Below are 14054 nucleotides of genomic sequence, written 5' to 3' on the forward strand. Positions count from 1 at the left end.
CTTAAATAGGAAAACCCGTAAAATTAGCATCAGCTTTCTTCACACAAATGCTAAAGGCCAGAAAAGAATGGCAAGATATCTATCGAGTGCTCAATGAGGAAGGCATTCAACCAAGACTACTGCATCTGGCTAGACTGTCATTCAGACTAGATGAAGGCATAAAAACTTCTCAGACAAGCAACAGCTGAAGGAATCAACAATCACCAAGCCTTCCCTGCAAGAAGTTCTGCAAGGTCTCCTATAAACAATGAGATCACCATACTAGACTTCTATTAACAGTTATATGACACCATGCTACCCTGAGCCATATACAAATTTAATGCAGTCCCCATCAAGATCCCAACCAATGTTTTTTAGGAGACTAGAACAAAAGCTACACATGTTTATCAGGAAACAGAAAAGACCTAGAACTGCCAAAACTATTTTGAGAAGAAAGAACAGAACTGGAGGTTTCACACTCACAGATATCAAATTGTATTCTAGTGCCACTGTAATCAAAACTATTTGGTACTGGAACATAAATAGTCACACTGACCCGTAGAATAGAATTGAGAGCCCAGAAGTAAGCCCCCACACCTGTGGACATCTAATTTTTGACAAAGGTTCCCAGACTATTAGATGGGGGAAGCAGAGTCTCTTCAACAAATGGTGTTGGAAAAAATGGGTTGAAACATGCAGAAGAATGAAACTGAACCACTATATTTCACCAAACAGAAAAGCAAATTGCAAGTGGATCAAGGACTTGGATATTAGACTAGAAACTATCAAATACTTAGAGGAAAATATTGGCAGAACTCTTTTCCATATAAATTTTAAAGACATCTTCAATTATATGAATCCAGTTAGGAAGAAGACTAAAACAAAAATAAACCAATAGGACTACATCAAATTAAAAAGCTTCTGCACAGCAAACGAAATCACTACCCTAACAAAGAGAACTCCTATTCAGTGGGAGAAGATCTTTACATACCACACTTCAGACAAGAGGCTAATATCCCAAATATATAAAGAGCTGTTTAAACTCAACAACAATAAAACAAATGACCCCATACTAAAATGGGAAGAGAATATAAACAGAATCCAAAAAGATCCAAAAAGATCTCCAAAGAGATCCAAAAAGCCAATAAACATATGAAAAAATGTTCCAAGTCACTGATTTTCAGAGAAATACAAATGAAGACAACAGTGAGATACTACTTCTCCTGTGAGAATGTCATACATCAGAAAAGGTAGCAGCAACCAATGTTGGAGAACTCAGAAACACATTCTGAATATATGCTTTATATTTTCCCAGTCTTTTGTTTTCTGGAGTATTTGACTCTTATTACATGTTGGTAGATAGAACCTGAATTGTGCCATGACTTGGATCCATTATTAAATGCTTGAATTTGAAACTTTGAAAATTCTCACCTGGGCTATTTCTTGAGGGCATAAATATGCTGTGACATTCTCAGCTTTCCTGTTTTCAGTGCCCATTTGGTAAGGAGCCAAGATTAAGTGTCAAAGCTCAGACTAACTGACCTACTCCTTCCATGAGGAATAGGAGGTGAATTCATTGTGGTTCACAACACCAAACTTTGAGGCACTGAAGCTATTGTTGGTTTTTTTCTATCTTTCTTGGTAATGGTATTGAGACTCTGGTACTTTAACTGAAGGTTAACTATTAGAGAGTGGTGATTTTCAGGCCTATAGTTATCAAGGTATGAGTATCATATATTCATTTAAAAAAAGCACACTAAAACAGAGACACAATGCTATACCAGATCACACAGCAGGACTGATGCCACTTAAATAATTTTTTTCCCCTGGAAGATCTTGGCTTGGCCTTCAATTTAAATTTTTCTCTGAGGGAAGCTGTATCTTTTATGTTACTAATGGCAGGTACTTCAATTATCCAGAGGCCTTGGTCCTCATTTAAACTATTTTTAAGGCTCCAAAAAAGATTATATCATGGAGGCTTCTCTTCTAAGCAAGCAAGAATGGGTGTTGGGAATGGAGGGAAGGAAGGAGGTAGAGTCTATTTTAGGATGGCTTCACTTTACACCAAACAGCTTTCACTTGGGTCCTTCATCCTCAATTCCTTCTTTGGACCCTCTCAGTGGAGAATAAGTGAGATATCACCCTTCCCTGACAAAGCCACAGACCTCAAGCTGGCAGAATAACCTCTTTTTCATAGGTCATACATGCCTAGCCTGAAGGCTACATGATTTTTTACAGGCGAGGTCTCCCTACAAGAGCAATTCTCTAAAGTTCTGACATTTTTTTTCCCTTCAACCTTCCTATTTACTCTTCCCAGTTTTTTCAAATGGTCAGAATATGTCAGACTGAATGTGAAGTATTTTATCATATGCTTATGTTAAGTAGTGGTTTTTCAATAACATGCTAGGATATAACCTCTTAGCTACACATTTTGAACAGAAATGCATTTCAAGGACCACCAATTAGAGTAAAAGAAATTGGGACTGTCGGGGGCCGGGCGGTAGTGCAGTGGGTTAAGCACACGTGGCACAAAGTGCAAGGACTGGCCTAAGGATCCCAGTTCGCGCCCCTGGCTCCCCACTTCACAGTCTCTTCACAGGTCTGCAGGTGTCTATCCTTCTCTCCCCCTCTGTCTTCCCCTCCTTTTCCCATTTCTCTCTGTCCTATCCAACAATGAACGACATCAACAATAACAATAATAACCACAACAAGGCTACAACAACAACGGCAACAAAAGGGGGAAAATGGCCTCCAGGAACAGTGGATTCATGGTGCAGGCACTGAGCCCCAGCAATAACCCTGGAGGCAAAAAAAAAAAAAAAGAAATTGGTACTGTCATACAGAATCTGGATTGGGAGACTGCTACTATAGAACATATAATAGAAGGGAAAGACCTTTCTTGACTTGAGGTTGTCTGGAAATTTTGTGAAGTTCATTGAAGGACCTGGAGACAACCTGAATTATAAATCACAACTTCATTGCATTTGTTTTTTCTATGCATCTCTTTTGAGTCCTGACAGTTTGGGTCATTTTAAGCCATCAAACCACTGTCCACTGAGAGGGACAAAAAAAGTAGCAGCTACTTCTGTTTCCCTTAAACTTGTAGTCCTCAGCTAAAGGCTTCACTGCCAGGTCCCTGTCAAGCTCTTTGACTTTCCTGAATGACTGCTCACACCCTGCTGTTTCAAGGCTGGGTGCTCCCCAGCTGGAGCCCTGAAAATGCTTGTGCAGCATCCCTAAAGTAGTAAGCTAACTTGAAAGAAACTCCCACCAAGTAAATCACTAGGACCGGATGGTTTTCATCCAAGAGTTGGGGAAGGAAATGAAGTGTGAAATAGCACAGATACTGATGAAGACATTAGTTCTCCATTAAAACCACAACTGTGTCAGAACATCGGAAGTTTGCTAACATGATGAACTTATTGCTGGAGGAGAGAGACCAGTGGTTTATCTGCTGCCTCTGAGAAATGCAGTCAAGTTAGAAAAAAGGGTGCAAAAAGACAAATGACATAATAACCCCTGCTTTTTCAGAGCAGAAGTCAGCAATGCTGACTTGTGCATGGTGGCATTTTAGTGGAGAAAGAATTTCTACCAAACAGGCTGGTGTCTCTTACTCTAAACCCTGGAGAATGTACCAATCTATTTGGTGCTTTTCCTTCTAAGATTGGATTTGGACCTTACCTTCTTCAGTTCTGTGCTCTTGACTGTCACCATCCAATATGACCAGGGTTAACACATTATGTTGAAATTCATTCGCTCTCCTTAGTTATGGGATTTTTTTTTTTTATTGTGGCTCCCACTGGCTCATAATGAAATTGTAAATAATGGCATAAAGGAGATCTTTCACAGGTAGTTTAGTTTAGGAGCATGACAAGAAACATTTTACATTCTTTCTTCTAAAGACTGAGTTAGCAGAACATTTATCTCTAGGGGATAATTTTTGTGTGTGTGTGTGTGAGAACTGAATCCAGATGTGTAACCCTGATCCAGAGCAGGGTAGGGCCTTTCTGGATGGAAGGTGAGTTACTCCCTTTGAGGCAACAGACAGCATGTTTCTGAAGGTCCTTTGGAGAAATGTGAATCAACAGCAACAACCTTTTTCAGACAGTTTCTGGCAGAGTGTAAAGAAAGCTGTAAACATGGTTGAGTCCTGTCACCACAACAGTGACTCCATGGGGGGAAGAAGAGAGATTGGGTTTGAAGAAAAAGCTACACTGAGGTTCACAGAGGAAAGGAGACAGAAATGTTGGGCTCTAGAGAAGCTGAGTAGCTTTCCAGAATTTATGGGAAACTTGAGGTTTCCCAGGACTGGCCTCATTTCACATGAAGGGAGCACAAGTCCAATGCTGTTACAGATCTTTGAATTCCACAGACCTTTGTGCAAAACATTTTGCTATTGCATTCAATCAAGCTGCCTGTAATGATGAAAGTAATTTGGCTTTAATAACTATCCCACAGTCTCCCAGCGGCCTCCTCATAAACAGGTAGATGATAGAGCAGAGCCTTTGGCATGGATTGTAATCTGATCATTTAAGGAAGAATCTGCTTTAATTAGATGATGGGCTGTTTTGCTTGAACAAAGAAGATGCAACAGGAAATTAAACATAGTAACATGCATTCAGCATGGGAAAGACACTCATCATACAATAATTATTCATAGAAAATTCAGGATCTTGGCAAACTATAGGTTTGTCTAGTAGGTGCTGTGGTTCAGAGGCCATGGTAGTAATGACATGATGATGTCCATTAGTCAGCAGCTGCTGAGCAAGAGTTGATCAAACACACAGCATAGGAGGTGCAGATGAGGGGAGACATTATAATGGTTATACAAATGACTTTCATGCCTCATACTCTGAGGTCCCAGGTTCAGCCCCTGCCACTGTCATAAATGCTGGTAAAAACAAACAAACAAGCAAAAAACCAAACATGGATGAAAGAAAAGAGTGTATCCAGGCTTCCAGCAAACAGGTCTTCTTACTTCACTGCTTGGCACCAGATTCTCAGTTTCCTCTTTGATGGTTACTATAAATTAAGTTTGAATTGAGCATGATGTTCATAGCACAGGGAAAAAATCTGTTGAAGATGATTAAAAGTAGTGCTGGGAGTTGGGTGGTAGCGCAGCGGTTTAAGCGCACAGGGCACAAAGTGCAAGGGCCAATATAAGGATCCTTGTTAAAGCCTCTGGCTCCCCACCTGCAGGGGGTTGCTTTGCAAGTGGTGAAGCAGGTCTGCAGGTGTCTACCTTTCTCTCCTCCTCTCTGTCTTCTCTTCCTCTCGATTTCTTTCTGTCCTAGCCAACAACAACAACAGCTATGACAACAATAACAGCTACAAGTGCAACAAGGGCAATAAAATGGGAAAAATGGCCTCCAGGAGCAGCGGATTCATAGTGTAAACACTGAACCCCAGTGATAACCCTTGAGGCAAAACAAAACAAAACAAAACAAAACAACAACAAAAACCAAACCAAACCAAAACAAGACAAACAAAAAAACCATAGTGCTGATGACTGACATGTCAAAGGGCATATAGTTTATAAGGTAATTCCATTTATATTGTTCTGCCCCATGGAGGACCCCTAGAGTTGGGTAAGATCACAGGATTCCATATCTACTTCCCACAGATGCATCAATTGAGATTCAGCAGGTTAAAAGGCTTCATCAAGGTCAGAATCAGGTTTTTAATTCCTGCCTTCTAAAGCTGAACCCACAGTCTCTTTCACCATTGAATGATAGATAATGGAGTACTGACTCAATTTATCATGCACTTTCATGACAGTCAAGTCTCAAGTGTCATGGGGTGATAAAAATAGACCTTGAGGGCAAGGAGATTCGAAGTAGCAAACAAACTGAGCTCACCAACATGTTCTTCTCTTTGGCAAGCACAGGTGCCATGGCCTTTAGGAAAGCCTTGGCAGGCCTGCGGGGGGCTGCGTCACCTATGTTCTGTGTCCAGCTTTCCCTGGGGAGTTGCCTTTCAGCTTCAGTGCCAGCCCTAGGCTCTACCTCAGAGGACATGGAACAAAGTGGGAAGGGAGGGAGGAGATTTCTTCTGAGGTGATGCATGTGGATATTATAGTCTATCCTGGTGAAGGGTGGGACTGCATGTTCCACAGTGACAAAACTATGGTTTTGACACACATAAAAAGGAAGACCCAGGTGTCCCTGTGTCACTGAGGTATTTCTGGAGAACTAAGGGAAAGTAAAGCAAGAGAGAATGAAGGGGGTGGGAGAGATAGCATGATGGCTATACAAATAAGATGTTTTGTGTTTAAAGCTCCAAGGTTTCAAGTTCAGTTCCTAGCACCACCATAAGCCAGAGGTGAACAGTGCTCTGGTAAGACAGACAGACAGAGAGAGAGAGAGAGAAAGAAAGAGAGAGAGAGAGAGAGAGAAAGAGAGAGAGAGAGACAGACAGCAGTGGGAACTAAAACAAGAGAGAGGAAGCAGTGGGAATAAAACAAGTCCCATTGTTATTCAATGAATGATAATTTATAAGCTCTATCCTTCTCAAACAGATTTGATATGGATTTGACACATATTTCTCATTTATGCCATACTTGTATGTGGCTAAAGATAGGGCCAGGGAGATGGCATACTGGTTGTGCAAAATAATTTTATGCCTGAAGCTCTGACTTCCCAGGATCAATCCCCAGTACCACCATAAGCCAGAGCTGAGCTGTACTCTGGTTAAAAATAAGTAGAATAGGGGTTGAGCAGTGGTGCACTAGGTAGGGGAGACATATTACCATGCAGGAGGATCCAAGTTTAAACTCCCACTCCCCACCTGGAAGGGGGGAAGCTTCATGAGCAGTGGAGCAATGAAGCAGTGTAATAGTGTAGCAGGCGCCTCTTTTTTTCTACTCTGTCTCCAACTTACTTTTCAATTTTGTCTGTCTTTATTTAGTAAATAAACAAAATTTTAAAAGTTTAAAAATACAATAAAGATAATAGAAAATAAGGAACAATATAGAAAAAGTGGGAGGTATTCCTACACAACCATTTAACATGTCTTTGTCATTCAAAGAGAGGCAAAATATATTTTTGAAATGCATCACTAGTGTTCTGTCATAGTCTGCTGACTGTCTTATTGAAAATATATGGTCAAGGGGAAATGCTTTGCATTACAGCAAAAGAGAACTTCAAATATGGATATTTTTCTACTTGAAGAACTATCAAGACAATGATCCTTTACTATTTTTTTTTTGTCATAGATTCTTTTGAGAATGCCTCAAACACCACACATTCTTTTCCCAGGAAAAAAAATTCAACCTCTTATAAATTTAATTTATAACTTTAGGTTACTTTTAACCCCTCAGAATTTGTTTATTGACTTTAGGTTCATGACTTTTCCATTTAAAAATTAAAAAAAAGAAAGAAATCACTGTTTTGTGAAATAGTCTTCCTTTCCAAAAGATTCACTGTACGCAATTAAGGTTATTGTATCTAAAATGGAGGCATATGACCTGTGTGACATACAAAAATTCTGATTTATATGAAAGTCTCTAGCCAAAAACATTAAATTTTTAATTTTATTTTATTGCTACATGGGTTATTGCCAGGCCTCAGTGCCTACATGGTGAATCCAGTGGCTTTACTTTTTTCTGTTATTTTTTTCCTCCTCCTCTTTTTTTTTTTTTTTTTTTATTAATGGAGACAGAGAGAAACTGAGAGGGAAGGGAGAGACTGAGAAGCAGAGAGAAAGAAAATCACCTGCAGCCCTGCTTCACTGCTTGTGAAACTTCTCCCCTGCAGGTGGAGCCTGGGGACATGAACCTGGGTCCTTGCACATGACAACATATATACTCTAGTGGGTGTGCCACTGCGAAGCCTGTAGACCGTAACATTTGATTTTTAAATATTTAGTTCCTGCACATTCATTAATAATTTTAATGCTATGTCTTGTAAGCCTTATAAAAATGCCCAGTGCAAAATACAGCATTAGGGCGGGGGAGATAGCAAATGGTTATGCAAAAAGACCTTCATATCTGAGGTACTAAAAGTCTCAGTTTCAATCCCCAGAACAATAATAATAATAATAATAATAATAATAATAATAATAATAATAATATCTTAGTCTTTTAAAGATGCTGTATAATATACACTCCAGTGTAATTTTTCTCTGATGACATCTGTGATATTTAATATAGTAAGGAAAACATGCCTTCACTGATTAATTTTGATTACCTGTAGATTATGATATATAAGATAATTCTTTAATATATGCAATAGTCCATACATCATCAATATGCTCTCATCTCTGGACTTGTGAATTCATCAAAAAAATATTACTTCCACATGTTCCTAAAATGATTTAAGATTTTTGACTGGTTGGTGGTCTGTTGGTTTTAAAAATCTGACCTGTCAGAATGCCATCTTTAAACCCCAGTGATGCACAAAGGCTTGGAATTAGTGGGAGCTGAATTTATTATAGAACAAAGAGAGGTGATGATTAACACACCCATTTGAGCAGTGGAGGGGAACTAATCCTTGAATGGATTAGATGCCATGATCCTAAAATCACATTCCTGAGTGTTGGGTCCTTGCCCAGAAATGAGGAGAGGCCAAACACTGATGCCTCCTAAATTGACAGTGTACCTCCATGGGATTCTGGTCAAGGATACTCGAGTGGGAGAGTTGACGGCCTGGGTCTTGCAGAATTGAGGGTCTAGGTCTACTATGTATACAGTGATGGTTATTAGAACTAGGAGCTCACTCAACTAGTCTTCACTTAATTCATTTTTGCTCTTATTACTTCTTATTACTTCTCAGCTCTGGTATATAGTGGTACAGGGGATTGAACCTGGGACTTTGGAGCCTTAGGCTTAAGAGTCTCTTTACACAACCATTATGTTATTTCCCTCAACTTCACTCAATTAATGTTACCCAACCATCAGATTGCCTGCCTGTTTGGGTGGAGATCACATTAAATAAATGAGACTTTTTATACTGCTAATTACTGTATATAGCTATAAATAAGTTATAATCTGTTGGAAATGACATTAGATTATTTTTAAAACTGGTATGAAGTCTATCAAAAAGATGAAGTGAATTATTATTCACTGACCTTATAGAAGGCAGGAGATATAGGCAGGCTTTATTTATTTATTTTTGCCAACAGGGTTATTTCTGGGGGTTGGTGCCTGCACAATAAATTAACTGCTCCTGAAGGTAATTTTTTCCCCTCTTTTTTCCCTTTCTATTTTTATTTGACAGGGCAGAGAGAAATTGAGAGGGGAGAGGAGGAGAGAGGGAGAGAGAAAGATAGAGATCTTCAGACTTGATTCACGACTCATGAAGTATTCCTCCTACATGTAAAGAGCAGGGGCCTGAACTTGGGTCCTTGTGCATAGTGATATGTGTGCTTAACTGGGTGTGCCACTGCCTGGCCTCCTAGGCAAGCTCTCTTTATCCACCGACCATACCTGGTAGATTTGAAACACTCCTAGGATGTAATTCCAGGGTGATTTATCCTTATATAAAGAGTTCATGAGCAGAGCACTAAGCCCATTTTCTAATTAATCTTTTCCCAATATGCAGTCTTTCCTCTGCTATGTCTTGTAAGCCTTATAAAAATGCACAATACAAAATATAGCATTAAGGCTGGGGAGATAGCAAATGGTTACGCAAAAAGAACTTCATACCTGAGGTGCTAAAGGTCCCAGTTTCAATTACCAGAACAAAAACAAACAAACACCAGAAAAAATTATAAAAACAACAACAACAATACATTATATAACATTGATGGAGTCCTCCCACACAAGGCCCATCTCCTAAGATGGAAAGCAACTACTAGGAAAGTCATGTTGACCCTCTTTCTTTGGGATGAGGAGCACCTGACTCACAAGCCCAGGTGCTCAGGAAATCTCCTGTCACTCTGACATGGGCTATGACCTGGTGCCATGGCCGAAGCTTCTAAATACAGTTCAGGCTGGGTCATCATGACAGATGCTGCGCTGGCAACAACTACGGGGACTGAAGTGGGAACTCTGTCAGAACTTAAATGCCACTGTCTCTGGGCTTGAAGTCTTCTTGGGCTGGGACAGGGAGCAGCAGTGCAGAGCCTTATAGGCAGGAGGGGAGGAGCATTTTTTTGGCAAGGGAATCTTGCTGCCTCGGTGACACCACCACTTCTACAGAAGGCAACGGACACCCAACAACACACCAGCTATTTTAGAAGCTGTCAGTTTCTGAATTGCTGACACACTTGGAGGACACTGTCTTTTCAAGGGTCATTCTGACCCTTCAAGGTAGGTAGGCCTGGGGGAAAACACTAGTCAAGGCTCTGCTGAAGAATGGATTTAGCCTGATAAGATTGACTCCAGAACTGAGAACTAGAGCAAGGAATATCATGTTGACTTTGGGATTCCCAAATCAACCCTCTGCAAAGAAGACAGTGTGAAACAATTCCTAACCCATCCCCATCCTGCCATTCTTGGTCATCACCAAGAACCTATCTCAGAAGTAGCATCCTTTGACAGTTCATTTGTTTCTTGGGAGGGCTTTAGAGGAAAAAAAGACTAGAGTAGAAGGGACAGGAGAGAACTCTTTGTACTTCAGGGGTGAGGCTGGAATTCTAAGTTCTGTAAGCACCTCAAACTGGTGTAAGTAAAATGTGACTTTAAGGACACTGCTATTTGTACTGTCCATCTAGTGTTTTATGTTTGTATTTTCCTCTCAGTGATTTTGTTCTTGAGACTCCAAAGTGAATTCCTTCATGTAGTCAAAAACATATGATTTTAGGACTCTGAAAATAATGTGAGATGGTGGATGAATTCAAATTTTGGATACTTCTCTTTCTGATGTTTTGGGGTGAGTGGTGCAGGGCATGTTATCTTGATTAAGATCAATGATCTCCTTTTCGAAAAGGGTATATAATGCCTAGGCCTCATCCTCCCTGCAGAATCCCTTTGACACTGGATTTTCTATGACTCTGTATGGATTACTTCCCATTAACGGGAGGCAGGCAGTGATAGTGCTCTTAAGTCTGTTATTTTGGAGTCAGGATCCTGAAACCCAACTCTTCTTTATCTTTCCCACATCTCTCTTAACAGTACCCTTGAGATGCTTCTGGAGCTAATGTTGATCTCTCTGCTTCTTACCGTTCAAGGCTAGGATTTGCTTTTCTGGCCCCTTCCTTTTACTGAAGATCGTTAATACATCTTTTCTCATTGGTCCATCCTGTTCCCCTTCTTTCAGATTCCAGTTATTTTTCCTTCTCAGAGTGTGGTATTACTCCCAGACAAAGAGAGCATCACTTAAGTTGATCCATAGTAAAATACAATTTATTTGGAGTTTTATCTATTTCATTCCTTTTGCTCTGCCTGCCTTTCTACCATTTCTCTTTCCAAAGCCACTTCACTTTGATGGTTTTTGTTCTGTGACCTGAATTATTTTCTTCACCCTGTGTTTTCTCCTGTTGTGTACTTAATTTTTTAAATTAAGATTTAGTTTTCCCTACTTGGAAAAAAGTAAACTGGGCCAGGGAGATAGATCAGTCTGTTAGGACACTGGCTTGCATATCTGAAGTCTAAAGACCTTAAGGTCAATCCCCAGCACCACCTTATGAGTGAACTGAGCAGTACTGTTCTCCCCACACACTCTCTCTTAATGCATAAATAAATCATGTTTCATAAAAAAGAACAAACCTTTTTATTCTTTTTTCAGATATAGGTAAGGGGAAAGAGCTAACCCTTGTGGTCACCTCTCTTTTCAAATGATAGAAGGAACTAACATTTCATACACTGCTTTGTCTACCAGAGGTTCATGGGCATCTCTAGTATTTGAGTTGAGGAAATTTGCTCAATAAAGTTACATCATTGTCTTGAGTCATCCAGATACATCTGTGTTTTTCCTGGGCTAGCAAAATAACTTACTTGGATAGTGTGTTGCTTTGCCATATGTGAGATTCAGGTTCAAGCCTGGCCCCCACAGCTCTTGAAAAGTTTTATTATTGTGGTTTCTTTCCCTCTTTCTGAAAAATTTAGTCCAGAGTGCTGAATCCCTAGAAATGGCAACAAGCACAAACAGGTAAACAAATACCTTCTCATTCCTGGCAGCATCTCTGCAAACTCCACTGCACACAGGAGGAACACTAGTTGCATGAGGTTTGGAGGATCAGTATCTGCTTATGCAACCATCTTCCAGTTCCAGAAGGAGAAGGTGTCTTTGCTGCCTCACTTCCCCTTGATGAGCTCCAAGTATTTGCTGCTTCCCCTGTTTTATCCTCATGCCCATAGATACCTACTCCTCTTGGGGTCACCTGAAGGAAATTTAGTTTATAGAGTTTTCTAGATGTCTGACAGTGACTGCCACTCATCAGTGTGATTAAACACATCTAGTACTCTTTAACAGTGTCAGGTCAGATTTTGCCACTAAGTTTTTAACACAACTAATAGTCATGAAAGGAAGAATGAGTGGAATTTCAATAGCTCAGATTAGGTCTGGAGGTGGCTCTATGGAGGCATAGCATTCAATTAGGATACCCCATTACCTCAATGTATGTTCCCAACTGTACTCAGTTGTCTTACCTAGAAATTTAAAATTGTCATCTGTAGCAGCAGGAGTGGAGCGGTGCGAGGAACAGGTTGCATAGTGTAGGCTGTGCATTAATAAATGTATCTATGGAGAACAGTGAAAACTCAGTGGATTAAAAATCCATTAAAAATTCATAAATGAAGATCTTACATGGCAGCAGGTTAGTAGACTCTGGTATATCATTGGACAATAGTTACAAAATGGATTACCCTGAGATGGGTTTATGTGTAATAATTAATAATAAAAACTTTCATAAAAGTACTAGAATGTCATTTCGGTCTGGTACAGGTGTAAGTGTAGCAAGCCTGAGGGAAACATTATTGAACTTGAAGTCAGGGATAAAAATGATCTTACACGTGAAGAAATTTTGGAATTGCTATACAATGTTTCTAAAGAAGATAATAGCAAACTGAGCGGTTTCACTTGTGTACTTCTAAGCCATGGTGAAGAAGGGATAATTTTTAGAACAAATGGTCCTATTGACCTGAAAAAACTAACAGGTTTCTTCAGAGGTGACTATTATAGAAGTCTTACTGGAAAACCCAAACTGTTCATTATTCAGGCCTGCCTAGATACAGAACTAGACTCTTGTATAGAAACTGACAATAGTACTGAGGATGACATGGCATGTCAGAAAATACCAGTTGAGGCAGACTTCTTTTTTTTTTTTTTTAATTTTTTATTTATAAAAAGGAAACATTGACAAGACCATAGGATAAGAGGTGTACAACTTCACACAATTCCCACCACCAGACCTCCGTATCCCCTCCCCTCCCCTGATAGCTTTCCTATTCTTTATCCCTCTGGGAGTATGGACCCAAGATCATTGTGGAATGCAGAAGGTGGAAGGTCTGGCTTCTGTAATTGCTTCCCCACTGAACATGGGCATTGACAGGTCGATCCATACTCCCAGAGAGGCAGACTTCTCGTAAGCATATTCTACCGCACCTGGTTACAATTCCTGTGTGCTATGCTGAAACAGTACGTTCACAAGCTTGAGTTGATGCACATTCTAACTCGGGTTAACCAAAAGGTAGCAACAGAATTTGTGTCCTATTCTCTTGATTGTACTTTTCATGCAAAGAAACAAATTCAGTACATTGCGTCTATGTTTACAAAAGAACTGTATTTGTATCATTGAAGAAGAGGGGTGGTTTGTTTGTTTTTGTCAGTTTGTATGCCAACTGAAGAAACAAAAATTGATACTGTTTTCTATCCTCTTTCATTGAAATCTAATAGTACTCCAGCTGGCATTTTGAAAACGCCACTTTCATAGCAACAGAGGTACTATAAAGCTACCTCAAACTTAAAATCAGGTAGTTACAATTGGATTTAATTAGGAACAAGTAAAACTGGACAGTGGTACTATAATAATCATGAAGAGGAAATGATAATAGCTCTCTATTATCAAGTTTTGGTGACATGCTATGAATTTCAAGTAATTATAATAAAATACTGTGGAAGTGAAATTTCAATGATGTCAGCATGACAGTTAAGATTATGAATTCTGGGGAGTCGGGCTGTAGCGCAGCGGGTTAA

General features: G+C 39.8%; 1 protein-coding gene and 1 pseudogene across 6 annotated transcripts in view; both read left to right on the top strand.

Moving 5' to 3' along the window:
* Positions 1–14054, top strand: part of TBX15 (T-box transcription factor 15) — a 162776-nt gene that overhangs the window by 66173 nt on the left and 82549 nt on the right. Inside the window, exon 1 of one of the 6 annotated variants that reach the window (XM_060201801.1) lies at positions 10039–10228. The exons of the other annotated variants lie outside the window; for them this stretch is intronic. The gene's annotated coding sequence lies outside the window, so the exon portion shown is untranslated. Of the gene's footprint in view, positions 1–10038; positions 10229–14054 lie in introns of those variants that run through there. 6 annotated transcript variants of the gene reach the window in all.
* On the top strand, positions 12581–13656 carry LOC103124003 (caspase-3-like; annotated as a pseudogene).

This window comes from Erinaceus europaeus, chromosome 11, assembly GCF_950295315.1.
Source record: "Erinaceus europaeus chromosome 11, mEriEur2.1, whole genome shotgun sequence".
Classification (NCBI taxonomy): Eukaryota; Metazoa; Chordata; class Mammalia; order Eulipotyphla; family Erinaceidae; genus Erinaceus; species Erinaceus europaeus.